The 14873-nt window shown below is 39.2% G+C and overlaps 1 protein-coding gene across 1 annotated transcript in view; it reads right to left on the bottom strand.

The window, feature by feature from the left end:
• Window positions 1-14873, bottom strand: part of LOC134533431 (uncharacterized) — a 524041-nt gene that overhangs the window by 54043 nt on the left and 455125 nt on the right. The gene's annotated exons all lie outside the window — the stretch shown is intronic.

Below are 14873 nucleotides of genomic sequence, written 5' to 3'. Positions count from 1 at the left end.
CGTAGTCTTAAGTTTCTTCCGTGACGTAACTATGTCGAAAACCACAGAAAGCTATAGTTTATGAACGAAAGGACACGAAGCTACCGAAGCAAATAAAGCATTTTATTTATATTTCAAAAGAACGGAATAAATTTGATTTTTTTTGTATGTAACGTGTCAATTTTGTGGTCAGCTTACCCTCGAGGCACAAGAGAGGCAAGGCAATTGAATATGTAATTGAAACTTCCCCAAACGCCCGTAACGCACGAATCATCTCGCAATAGTTTCTTATCGATGCTGCGATGACCCGATGAATGTATCGATGAACTTGGAACAAGCTACCAGGCCCAGTTTCTTGTCGCTGATCTCCCGCATCTGTGAGTCTATAGTTCCAGCTAGGGATTTTAGGCAAAAGTTCTTAGGTTATTTCTCCACCCCCCTTCCACCTTACTTAAAAGCTATTTTTTGAATTGGGGGGGGGGGGGGGGGGAAATTGGTCAGATCACTAGCCTCCCACCAATGGGATCAGGATTCGAGTCACAGCGGGGACGAACCAGCGTTGTTCGTCATTGGGAAACATGGCGGACATTACCGCGTGCCGGTGGGTTTCCTCGTGGTACTCCCGTATCCCCCCGCCTGATCATTCCGTCAGTGCTCCATCACATCTCGTCACCTTCCATCGACTCCGAAGGTCTACATCTCGACGACACGTTCATCTCAAATCAATTTCATTTCGCCGTTCCGTCTTCCCACACTAAATATTACTTTCTACGACTGGCCGACAAAATCACATTACTAAATAATTACGCTGATCGGCGCTAGACGTTCATTTCAATGAAATGTTTACGTTAAAAGGTTAGAAGTAAATTTTTACGTCGCAAGAGGCCTGAGTTAGTTAGTACCTCAGACTGTAGTGCGACCCTTACCACAAACCAGTAGCGTAACCAGCCGGGGGGGGGGGGGTTAGGGGTCCTAACCCCCCCCCCCTTAGCCACAACTTTTTTTTATCTGAAAGCAGGTTAGCTAAAAGCCTGGGTGTCTTACTGCTATCACCGGCCACTGCACTGGAGGGGATGAGTAAGCGAGCCCTACCGATTCTCCTTCCCTTCCCCTACCCCTGTCGCGAGCAGAAGCTATAAGGTTGTGACGCCGTGACGGGTCCCAAGCTTTCAAATATCTTACACCTATTGTATTTAACCAGCGCGGTAATTATAAGCAGGTGGTGACTGGGCTTCCAAAAGTGTAAGGATCGCTGTGTGTATATAGAATTGAGACGACGACATGGTGTCATGTAACTCTTCAAGCTAAAGCTAATTGTTTCCAGGAATAGGTCAGTTCTGCCGAAACACAATCCTTTTTATTCTTTTTTTTTGTATTGTCGATCTTCGAGCATGATTTATGATTTTCAGTGGACGTGAACAAGACACTTGGATTGATTAAAATATATTTAATTAATTTCTTACTTCATCACTCAAACAATTTTTTTATTAAAAAATTAATACTATTTTACCATTACAATATTTAAAGTTAAGTACCTAAAACTGCTAAAATAGCACTATTTTACACCTTAAAATCCAAAATTTTCCGGGGAAGAACCCCCGGACCACCCACTTTAATAGAGGGGGGGGGGGCACGTTTCTTAGTCCCCCCCCCCCCCAATACACAAATCCTGGCTACGCGACGGCCACAAACCAAAGATTCATAACACAATTGTTCTCTCACATTTTCACAGATGTAGCATTTGTGCGGTAGCCTACAATATATGATTTCAAATTTCCACTAGACATATTGTGAAGAGTTGCTGTTTCGACACTTGCGTTGCGATCACTTGTCTTTAACAGACATTTTAGATTATTTTTTGTTATTGTATCGATCCGACATTGAGAGTTGTACCAATAATATATTATTTTCATTTTATTGATAACATATTTTACACATAACCTATTGCGAAATAGGCTACGTGATATTATCTCGTATGCCACCTAATTTAATCTGTAAATAACTAATTCAATGATCATTCAGATGAAAACATTAACAATTTTGTAGTTAAAAATAAAATCCTTCCCGGGTTTTCTCTCCGAATCTATAACTTAAAATCACAAGCAGTTATTTAAACCGTTTTACAACATAAATGTTGCAAATTTAAAATCAAATTTAGAACGGAAATAAAATACAATACATAAAACATACATTTCTAATACTTTTATGGAAACCGTACACGTGATAAACACATGCTGCTTTGCTGTCCACAGTAAACCACGTACGGAGATTACTGATGATCCATGATCAGGAAAGCGCACATTTACCGCCACTCAAAGCCTTTCACAATGACCCTACTAACGATTTTCATCTGACTGCAAACTATACACACAAGCGCATTTCGAAATTCACTAACTTATTGGTTCTTCAAAGATAGCCATGCAATTTTTCGCGAAGATATTTCCAGACCAGCCGAGCGTTAAAACTTTGTCTATCTGATTCGTGATTGGCTAGGTTGTCTACTGTCAGCACACCAATAACAGCTATCAAGCGCAATGGGTTTCCATTGCAGGCGGAAAAATCGCTAGCGCACGTACCTATCTATACCTTATTGCAGCATAATGAGCAGTGAGATTTTTTTTTCCTCGCGAAAAATTTGCATGCCCCTACGCGTACTATAGCTACTTAGAGGCTATATATCTTATATATAAAATTCTCGTGTCACAGTTTTCGTTGCCATACTCCTCCGAAACGGCTTGACCGATTTTGATGAAATTTTTTGTGCTTATCCGGTATCTATGAGAATCGGCCAAAATCTATTTTTCATCCCCCTAAATGTTAGGGGTAGTCCACCCCTAAATTTTTTTTTATTTCCAGTTTTTGGTAGGAAATCACCATGGCAACGGCTGTTGCTTTGTTGATGCTTCATTCGTCTCTATGGCAACGGCTATTTCATTGTTAGTGTAGTCCTCATCACTCATTAAATACAGACCACCAATTATTCAAATTAAGAAGACAATTACTAACTACATCTGATTTCTAAAAAGGTCCAGTGAACTCTTTACCAAGTCAACCGATTTCGATGAAAATTGGCATTTATGTGTAATTGTTTCCAACTTGAGAGATAGGGTAGTATTTATTTCGATTAATGTTCGATTATCAATGTTGATTGGTGTTTAAGCTCGGGAAACAGTGGGTACTTCGTTTCCATGACAACGTTGCGTGCTCGAGAGTCGGGAAACCATCGGTGCTATTCGTTTTTTCTTCGGTACATTACAAAGCATTGTATTAAGGTTTTGTCAAAATTAATTAATTTTCATTTTATTTCATTTATTATAACTGTAAATAGGAGATTTGGTCTCATTTTCCCCCCCCATAAATACAACCGTGCGAAGCCGGGTCGGGCAGCTAGTATATATATATATATATATATATATATATATATATATATATATATATATATTACACACGTAAGCGGTTACTGTTGGAAGGGCGGAGGCAGAGTTATTTTTCGGACGTTTCCTCAAGCCCTAAACCTCTCCCTTTCAAATTAATATTACATATGCCTGAGGGGGGGGGGGGGAGGTTTGGGGAGGGTGGAGAGGAGGAAAAGAAGTTGCAGGTGCGACAAGAGCGCGCGGCAGTAAAAATCCAGAGGGCCGACTTCCGACCGCGGGTAACCGCCGTGAAATAAACATCTAGCCGAGCCGCAAGCCCGCGCGGGGGGCAGCATAGGACAGCGCGAGTGTGTGAGCGCGCGCGGCGAGGTCGACGGAGGTCAGGGGTCACGGAGGGAGAGGGCGGGTTCACAAGTAATGGTCCCACGGTCGCCGGGCTTCCTCTGCAGCGGCGCACCGTGAACTAGCCTCTATTCAGTTTTTTTTTTGTTGTATGTTTAACATCTTAGCTCTCGGTGTACGGCATTCGGTAGGAGGTGATTTCGTTAATGGAACGGATATAGCATGAAACGTAAATTCGTTACCACGGTGCTGCCATCTGTGCCAAAGGGAAACTTAAAAAAACATTACCTGTTCGATGAATTTTAACAAGATGGGCAGAATATTGATAAAAATTCCTTGTCTAAAACCAGGTTTTAGTATTTTTTTTTTAAATTTTTTCATTCACTTTTATTGGAGCCACTTCATTATTATATAGTTAAAATTTCGCTCTGCAAATAGTTTGATTCGATAGTCAACGTAGCTACCACGGCAGCGAATTCTAGCGGGGAAATCGGAAACTAAATGAGATTCGCGTCCATAAATGTAGTTGAAAACACAATTTGCGTATATCAATCACGCTCGGCATTATATTAAAGAATTCCAAGTTAAATTTCATGTCCGAGTTACGTATTGTTACGGGTGGGAAAACAGGGTCGTAAGGATAGCCAAATTAATTTTATACAGTTTTATTTACTAATAATATTTACATTAGATACTAATTAAATCACCATACTTAATGTCTGTGTTAGATTAGGTTAGGTTAGGTTAGGTTAGGTTAGGTTAGGTTAGAGGGGATAACTTTCACGATTTTAAAGCAGAAAAAATATGAATTTTAAGAAATCGGAAAGGGTACATTTCCAGTTTATTTTCTGCTGTGTCATTGTACAGAAAATCCTGAAATGTACCCTTTCCGAGGGGATACAATTCTGTCGTCCCAATCTGTCCAGTCCACAATTCACACTCCTCACTGAGGCTAATACCTTGCGAGTAAAATTTCTTTGCTGGTAAGAAATACCTTAATTATAGTTATACATCATGTTTGACTCTGTTTTTGTGTGAACTGTAATGAACTAGATCTATCTATCGTACTAAGTGTCCATACATCTATTGCACTATACACTGTACAAGCCGGGCAACACTTCGCACGCACCACTCCCCTTGGGCTGTCAAGGAGACATCACTCGTTATCTACCATAATACAGCGCACAATCACACATTACGTGCATGGATATTAAGACACATCATGATCTACTGTTTTACACACAAGAAAAAAAATACTCAGCTCCAACCGCGCATGGCCTCCCACGAGGCACGGAGACAGATAATCCTTGCCCAATCACGAGACTCCATAGGGCTAACACCACAGTTGGGGCGCATCGAGCTCCAATCGACCCCTGATGCGACACGCGTCCTCTCTTTGTTTTCCGTATCGAATGTTATCGTCAGATACTTGCTACGTTTTGTCTGCCATTTGTAAAAAGCCAAGAAAAAATTTATATCTCTAATTTTTTTTTTAACTAATTGTGACGTAATCACTCATGAGAAGTTACTTTTCAGGGTTACCACATTTCGGTATCGTATACTAAAATGCTTTCCTAATTTTCGATGAATATCTACTTAATATTATAAATGTGAATGTAAGTTTGTTTGTTACGCTTTCACGCGAAAACTACTTAACCGATCATCATGAAACTTTGTACACATTTTCTTGGATGTATTAGAAGTAACATAGGATACTTTTTATTGAAAAAAGAAATATTTTTTTCCGAAGGGCAAAAAAATTGATATTTGTATGTATGATCGTCGGACTGCGAGTTTAACTAATTTGAATTGACATTTAACGCCATCTGGTGTTTCAATAAGTAAATTAAATAATTCGCTAATTTAATAATATAATACCGGCGGTCAATTTACTATTCAATTTTATTTTTCTGTCACCGCCAAGCAATACTTAAACTTTTTAAATGTTTTGAGGTTAGGTGTCTATTTTCTTCGGTGATTGTTGTTTGGACATTAATGCTATAGGATATATTTTACTTTCAAGATAATTTTGTAATTTAGTGAAAATGATGTGGATCTAATACTCAAGTTTTCCCGGACTTGCAGCAAAATTTGAATAGTGATCGGTGGTTGTACGCAAGAGCAATATTGGCGCAAAAAAATTTATATCGTTAATAAAATCCACACTTATATTTTAAAAGAGGTGGAACGAGGCTTCGGATCACACAATTGGGGCAGAATATTAATGAATTTATGTTTTTATGCTACGTTAATACTTTGAACTTTTTAAAATGTTAGGATTAAAATATATATTTTTTTGTAATAGTGAAATATATTTCAATAAAGCATGTTTTCAGTTTTTTAAGCTAAATCGGATGTTAGAATTTTTAAATACTGATGATTCCAGTCACGCAATAAAAAAAACAATTACCATATTATTTTATTTTCTTTGCAATGATCTTTGATAATTAAGTACATAACGCGAGCGAAGCCGCAGGTAAAAGCTAGTTTCTTTATAAAAGTCTAAAATTATATATATATATATATATATAATATGGTGAAGCCAAACTTTAAACAAACTTCAGTAGGAACCCTTTCTCGTCGGAGAACCGGCTTGTGGTCACAACACAGGGAAAGGGAATAGAACCCGGACCACTGCGGCCTCGACTCGCGGTGAATGGGGTCTGGCCAGACCTACTCCCCCTCCCGACCACACTTACCAGACCAATCCCGAACCACCGTCTCAATCCTGGTCTCAGGAGTCCGTCTGCTCGGAGCCAACCCGACCGGAGAGCGGACACCACAACCAACTCCACGACAGGGATTTCAAATTCAAATTTTCCCTGCCCGGTGGGGAAATTTGGCTCCGGGGGGGGGGGGGGGTGGCGGGGAAGCGGTTGACATGTCCTGTCCTCCAACTCTGCGTGTTTGGAAGGATTGAGAAGAACGAGGAGGAAGGGTTGTTGAAAAAGAGGGAAATTGTCGCCGAAAAATTTTTTTTTTCCTGGTCTGTATTTTTAATTGCGTCCCCCATCCTTCTCGCCCCGCGATTACAACCAGCGGCGACAAAAAACAAAACCAACTTCACTTGCGTGCCGACAAACGAGGCTAAGGCAGGTTAATACCACGAGGCAGAACAAGCTATCGGGCGTTGTTCCATCCGCGGCAATGTGCGGTAACAAAACGGGTTTTTTTAAACTTCTTTTTTTTTTATTCCATTTCATTTCATAAATGGAGGGGGGAGGTTACTCGGCCATTCCAAGCGCTTTTACTTGTCGTGGTTAATCGCATACACCTCCCCCCTACCTCAACCCTCCTCTGTCACTTGTTAAAACCACAGCTTCACAAAGCTTTTTTTAGAATCTCAACTTTTTATTCGTTTCCAGCCGTGGAACGCCAGGGTTGCCAACAAACGCGCAGCGGGATAAATAAAACTGGCGGAACAAAAACATCAAAATTAAGTACCGAGAGCACACGGAAGAGGTCGGAGGTTGGCGTTTCAGCGCGCGAGTGCGGGCCAGGCACAGAACCAATTGGCCAATAGGATCAGCAGGCCACCACTGGTGGTGCGAGGGTCTCCGGTTCCATCCCAGATCAAGCCGGGAATTTTTCACCCGTGGGAAATCATATTCGCGCTACCAAGACTGAGTTTTACGTAATACCTTCACCTACAAAAAGTTGATAGTGATGACAAAACCATCTAGTATAAACCTCGCAACCTTCGTGAGAACCTATACGTAGTACGTAGTAGTATGGCGTAAAAATGATTTGTTATAAAATTTCGTTCGTTAAATTCGTCATTGGACCCGGAAGTTAAGATAATTTAGGACAAACTACTTCAAGACAAAAAAGGTTTCCAGAAATTAAGATTTTTACAAACGATTATCAGATACAAGATTTTAGGTTAAAATTATTTTTTGACAATTGATAGTTGGTAGAATACAAACGACTTTCCCACTTAGCACGTAAGCTTGCGGCAAGCTTGCCATATGACTTGAATTGGTCTTGCCGTGCAAGCTTGACACATCAAGCTTGTTTCATAATTGATTCAAGCTTTCTTCGAACCATGAACCATTGCCGCCAGTTTGCAGGCTTGCCACGGAGTCTTGATTCAAGTTTGATTCAAGCCTATTTTGCTATCAAGGAGACAACGAAAAGGGAAAATAACCTACGCTAACGAAAACATCGTAGTTTTATATATACCTAAAATAGTTCATCCTAAAATCGTTGGCCCTGTAGACTTTTCCCTGTACCTACTCGCCAACCGTTGGGACAACATCTACCATAAAGAAATTTTTTTTACTTACTTCGCAGATGTTAGTTTTGTTAGTGAGCCAACACTTATATGTTAGTAATAATTCTGCTACTGGTCCATGGATATTTCTAGAGGAGTTTGCACCAATGCTGAAAAAGAAACCACCTCGAATAAAGAACATAAAACAGCGAACAACCCGGCGACACCAGTTGCTTGGTCAAACAGCCCAGCAGGAAAATGCCGCTTACTACCCTGTCATCGCAGCGCCAGCGGGTCTCGTGGACAGAATTCAGCTCAACACATCCACTCTTGCCTTTCAGCCATTTTCCCTGACTTGTCCCTGTTTTTCCCTGTTCCATATAACGCTTTCCCTTGAAATATACGATCAGTACATCTGGAAAGATAATATACAATATGTACAATATACGATTTGCACGGTTATATTTACGTAACCAACACTGCTAGTCTAAAAAAACTAATATTTGTTTGATTAAATTTTTTATATTTGGCTGTGCGTAAAATTAACAAACCGTTGTTTATATTCCTTACGCTTGATTAATGCTAGTGAAACGGATTATTAAAACCTTACAAATTTATTATTGAAATACGTATGAAGTTTAAGACATTAAAATATTACATAGTACGTAAAATTACTGATAGCCTACTGTTAAAATAATATTACCCTGTTTTCCAGGTTTAATGTTTTCAGGTTCCTGAGTTCTCCCTGTTTTATGGATTTTCCTTGTCTGCCTCTACTAAATATAAATATAATTTAGGTTGTCACGTAGGTACAAAAAAAGAAGGGCTGTGAGTTAATCAATTCTAAAACGGTTGGCACAACGGTAAAAGCTAGAATCGCATTCAGGAGAAAGTGAGTTCATATCCAGGTTCACGTGTCCTCGGTTTTCCACGCATTCCCGCTATTACTTCAGGGAAATGCCAGGATCGTTCCTTATAACCAATATAAAAAAATTAGTTGTCTGTAAAGTCGGTTTACGGATGATACTTTAACGTGACAACGTCATAACAAAACATTGATGAAATGACTGCATAGTTTTATGAATAAAATTAAATCATTTTTATTGAATTATCACTATTTTGTATGGATACAAAGGAGTGAAATGAAATCTGCAATTTAATTGATAAATTTACTTTTATTTGCACTCATTAATTCAAATATGTTTATTACATTAACGAACAGATTATTTTAACTATAACGTTTATATATATTTGCTATATAACTTCTTACAATCTGCGTTATTCTGTTAAGGATAGGACGATGATAGGAAAATTAGGAAACGAATGGGAGTGTTTCAAGGTTAATGTGCCTCGAAAAAGTCAAATCGATGGTTGTTCGAATCGAGCGGAAGAGAGATAGATGCGGCGCAAGCGTACAATGAGCGTTACGGGACACAGCGTAACGGGACAATGTGCGAAACGGGACAATGAGTCATCCTTTTTCGTGTGTGCAGCCGGCGTTCATCGATTAGACGTTGTCACGTCAAAAATATGTGAAAAAATAAAATATTAATAGACACCTATCGAGATGATAGACAGACAAGGCCACTCCCACACACGTGCCTGTTCCATCGCTTAGCCGCCGTCGGCTCAAAAATTAACAGTTTTTGATAGAAGTACCATTGGTATTGCAAAGCAACACATTTTTACCCTTACACTCCTACGATGTACTCCTTGTGTGTTGGGTCAGTGACTACTGGTTAGCGGGAGCTTTCAAACTCAACTTTCGTTGACTTTCACTTCAAATTACATTTTATATTTGTGTATATTGTTTGTAATTCAGCTTCAAGGTAAATGGACACCTTGGTTCGGATCATAAAGTAACAATGCTTTTATAGACTCTAGCTATTTTGTGCGCAACCATCCGACTTTTAAACCCAGTCACTGATTTATATTTTAATCAAAGGATCTATTCTACCTACTCTGTCGTTCCTATACCTTTCTTTTATGACATGCCAATAGGTGGCCAATATTCCGTGCCTTTATTTTTTTAACTGCAGGTCTTTTATCAAAGATTGTAATAGCGACAATGTGGAAAACTGGTAAGAAATACCAGAGACCTGGCGGTGTGGAGTGTATCTAAGTTTTTAAATGCGTGAAATTAGTTAACAGTAGTGGTATCTAGCTGCGTGTAGTATAAATAACTTGAAAGCAATGCAGTAAATTGTCTCGAGCTTAGCCAATGCTAATTAGCAGTTTTTTCTCATTTTGTCGTATTACGATACTTGCTTTTATTAACTTATCGAACTTCATCTATACGGCGTGTTAAATATTAGGTGTAGTCCTACCGAAATTGCGATACAAACATTATAAAAAAATTTATATTTTCGAATTTGTTTACAAACACGTTGTACAGAACAGCAGTGGAAGAAGAATACGCAGACAATTAGTGGTCACTACTTTTGAGAAATGTCCAATTTGAGACAAGTTACGTGACAGACTTTATCTCTCGTTCCCACTAATTTCCTCGCGACACCCCACCCCGGTGAGCTGGCACAGATAGCCGGAGACAAAAGGAAACTCATAGAGGAGGGAAGGGGGGAGAGGAAAGGGGTTGTAACGCGTTGTATCTCCGGAGCAAACCGCTATCAGGTGCAATAATCTCCATGCCAACAACCACCCTTTTGTCATCCATAACACCTCCCCTCGTCTGTCCCGCAAGATCCCATTACATTTCCTCCCCATCCTGCCGTGAGCGCTAACTTCAACGCCTTATTGCCGCAAAAGAAGAAAAAAAAAGTTCTTTCCGCCGGGTTTCCGCCTCACACCCCCCGACGGCCGCGCGCTCAACCCCTGCCTTCAAGGGCGGCGGAAGGCGCCGAGTGAGCGAGGGTGGAAGCGTTATTAACCCCGGCATGCGCCATCTCGCCAGCTCTTGCGGGGACAAGTTACCACGCCCCGCGGGAGGCGATAAAACATTACCCTCTCCACCACTCCCCTCCCCATCCCCCCCCCGCCTCGCCGAGAAACAGCCCCTGTGACGGGCTGGTTTATGATTATATGTGGCATGGGAATTAAACCGAGGCGCGGTGTGGCTTCGGGGCTGGGGGGGGGGGGGGGAGGAGGAGGAGAACGCGAAACTCGGCCTGCAGGGAGCCGCTCCAAGAAGTGCCAAATGCGGCGGTTACAACTGGCAGTGTTTTCAAACTCTTCCGAGAGCTAACGCAGGAAGAAACACAAGTTGCGGGACCAAACAAAAAAAATCCCATTCGGCAAATTCTAAGTACATATTTATTTTGGAAATATTTTGGAAAAGTCTATAAACTTCCGGAACATTTTAAGAACTTAATGTACATTTGTATGCTCTCCAATATTAGTAGATACATATTGTTCGTCCTTGGACAATGGCTTCTGGCCGGGGATCCGGGGATCCATGGCGGCTATATTGTAGTAGGCCTACTTTACTTTCAGAGGCCATCTTGGATTATGTCACTTCCGGCGGTCATCTTGAATGACATTGAACTTTGACCACAGTGGCCATTTTGTTTTCTAGAACAATCTACCATTAAATTTTTTTCAGAACGTTCCGCAATTTTGAATTATGATATGTCCGCCATCTCCAAAATCCGTAATTATTAACTTATAATTTTGTAAGAAAAATAAAAATTATAAAAAACATTTAATTAAATTTTAATTAAAAAAACACATCAACGACATGACAATGACATCATCTAAAACCCCACTCCTATGCGTTATACTTTACGTTTTGATGACACCGTCAGTGTCTGCTGGAGGCAGCCATTTTGTTTTCGTTTAGTGGATGCTTGCAACTTGATTTCATCTGGTGAATGTCGCCATCTTGTTTCTGGTGTATGTTCCTAAAGGTTTTTAGTGGACGCATGCACGTAAGGTCGAGTTTGAATCTTCTACAAGTGTTGGTATAAACCTTTTAGACCAAAAAATACACAATTAAAAAAAATATCTACAAATTTTTCAAAGTCCACAGAATTTTTGTTAATGATATCTTTTACCTTAAAGACATACCTTTTTTTAAAGACATAATTATATTTATATAATATATATGTTATCATATATATCAAATTAATCGTCTCATTGTTGCGGATTCAATGTTTACGTTTATTTTAAAGTAAAAGTAATTAATAAATTTCTTTTCCAAAAAATTATGTATTTACTCCGTCATAGACATCACACTATTCAGGACCAGAAATTTTTCGGAGTCTTCACTCATAAGTCATATTTTATTAATGTATCTTCTAACTAATAAGATGGTCGTGTAATAATTAGCTTTGCACCAAGGTTTAAGATAATATTAAGATAGTTTAAAATAAATTCAAATGAATTTGATACTAAGAATTTTTTTTAATTTCAACTTTTGTTTATACGGTAATAACCCGTTTCATAATTAATTGTTTCAGCCAAAGTTTTAGATGAATTTAGATTTATACATAAAATTATAATGGATTTGATAGTAAATATATTAGAAAAAGTTAATGATCATTTTTTTTACTTTCAAACCTTGTTAATTTCACCCCTTGTAAAAGTCATTGTAGGTCGTATGAAAAAAAAATATTTTAGTCAAATGTTGTGGAGAATAATTAAGGTATTTAAAAATATTAGAACGAATCTGAAAGCGTACCTGATACGGAATTTGTGAAAATTTTAAAATTCTAACCCCCCCCCCCCTTTTTTTAACTCCTTGCAGCAATGGCGTCTAGAATAGCCCCTTTAATAAAAATATAAATCAATGACTGGGTTTACGTCACATGGTTACGCACAGAATAGCTAGAGTCGATAAAGGTATGGTTAGTTTATGATTCGAAATAAGGGGACCACCTATTTTAAAGCTGAATTACAAAAAAAAAAAAAATATAAATAAACTGAAGAGCTAATCAACGAAAGTTGAGTTTGAAAGCTCCCACTAACCTGTAGTCACTGACCCAACACACTGGGAATACATCATAGGAGTGTAAAAGTAGAAATACACGGAACAGCAGCACACACACACAAAACAATTGTTGTTAGCAGTAAATAATATTAACGCTAAAAAAAAAGGGATGTAGACTAACAAATTAATGTCGCAAAGCAGTTATTTTGGTGACAAACATAGTGTTTTCCCGGGACTGAAAAAAAATCCAAATAAATGTTTCCAATACGTAAGGTTTTCTTGATCAATCACGTCTTCTTGCAGTGCTTGAAACTATGAGCTGCTTTAAATCCACCACACTGCTGCTTTTGCCACTCGTAAAAAAATCAGTTAATTACAATAGAATAATTTTTTCAGAAACCCTTGCTATTCGTGTTCTGTCGGTCAAAAATCAAAATATAAAATTACATGTTCTCAAATTCGCTGTTAGCTGTAAAAGACCAATATATTTTTAAAATATAATCTGTGCAGATGTGGACAAATGCATGATCGACAGATCTGGGAAAATGTTGAGACTAACTGGAACACACAGGCCCACATGGATTCGAATCAACAGCCGTAGGTACTGTACCGCAACATACCGATTCGTAAGTGATTTTACCTTAACTGACTGTAAATCAGAAAAAATAAATTTGAAGTTTAAATATAAGATAAACTGCTACTAATGAACGCCAATATTCTGCTAACGGACGAAAATAATTTTATTTGCTCTATATAAACAATAAAACGAGATTACCAAGGGTTGAAGAAGGGTGCTTTCTTGACAGTTATTCGAACAGGATTCCGTTTTAATTCTTTGTCATAGACATTGCACTGATTTAAATTACAGTAAATTTACGTGTATTTCAACGGAGTGTTTACGTAATTTAAACGAAATATCGTAATTTCAGATAGCCGGATCTTCGTAGGAAATACCCGATATTCCTACTTTTTTTTTTCTGTTGTAAACAGAGTAAACATTTACGTGGAAGAAAGAAGTGTTTTGTTTAAGATTTAACACATGGTAATATATTAAGTTTATGTTAATTGTCCAAGATGATTATTCGTGTTCAAACTGAGTTAACTGAACACCCGTAAATTTGTAAAGAAATTCTCCAAGATCCCTGGATATTTTGTAAAAAGGGTTCGTAATTTTTGAGGTAAAATTTTCTAACGGCGAGCTTATTAATTTCTCCACTTCCTAAGTAAACTAAGCTCTGCTGCATTTATTTTCTATTTCCTCCAGCTCGCCGGGAAGAGAAAAGGGCAAGGGGGGGGGGGGAAGGGGAGGGGGTCAACGTGGTCCGGACAAGACTTCCCAGCGCCAAGGCAAGCTGGACAAAGCGGCCCCCCACCCTGCCCCGCCGCACCGGGAGAGAATTGTCGGCTTACCGCTCCGGCCCCACTAAGCCCCTGGCAAGCCCTTGCAACCCGTGCTATCTGCGGCGGTTCGGCGGACCCGGGCCCGCCTTCTGCAAGGGAACAAGGGGCTTAAACACAAGAAATAACAGATCTGCAGTGGTTTCTCGGCGCCTGCGAATGAACTCGAGACTTGTCCGGTATCAGCGAGCCGTCAGCCGACCGTGTAAAACAAGTCGCGTAAGCACGGAGGAGAGAGTGAAAGAGAGAAAGTATGACTGAGCTTGAGTTGCACGCAGCACTGTAGTTTCATAAAGACTCCCGTGCTTGTCAACTGGTCATGCATTTCTAAGTGTTGACTGTTTACATCACAAACATTTAAGGACTTTTTTTTTTACGAAAACTTCAGCTTAAACAAACGAGGGGTTCTTAATATTTCTAGATAAACGGATCTTAGTAGAAACTAATCCGACTTTCGAGATTTGTGTTCTGTTGAAAACCAGGTAAAAAAAAAACCGAGAAAGAAATATTTTTTTTTGCTGCAGACTTTAACAGGTTTTTAAATACTTTGTTTACACTCCAAGATCATTTTTTTCAATTCATATTCAAAATAAACTGATTACCCGTAAACCTACGAATATCCCTGGATAATCTGTAACCCAGGTTCGTAGTAAATCTAAGGTAAAGTTGTTCAACAGTT

Source organism: Bacillus rossius, chromosome 6, assembly GCF_032445375.1.
Source record: "Bacillus rossius redtenbacheri isolate Brsri chromosome 6, Brsri_v3, whole genome shotgun sequence".
NCBI classification, from domain to species: domain Eukaryota; kingdom Metazoa; phylum Arthropoda; class Insecta; order Phasmatodea; family Bacillidae; genus Bacillus; species Bacillus rossius.
The sequence above is the reverse complement of the archived record's forward strand: the minus strand, read 5'-3'. Positions and strand labels throughout refer to the sequence as shown.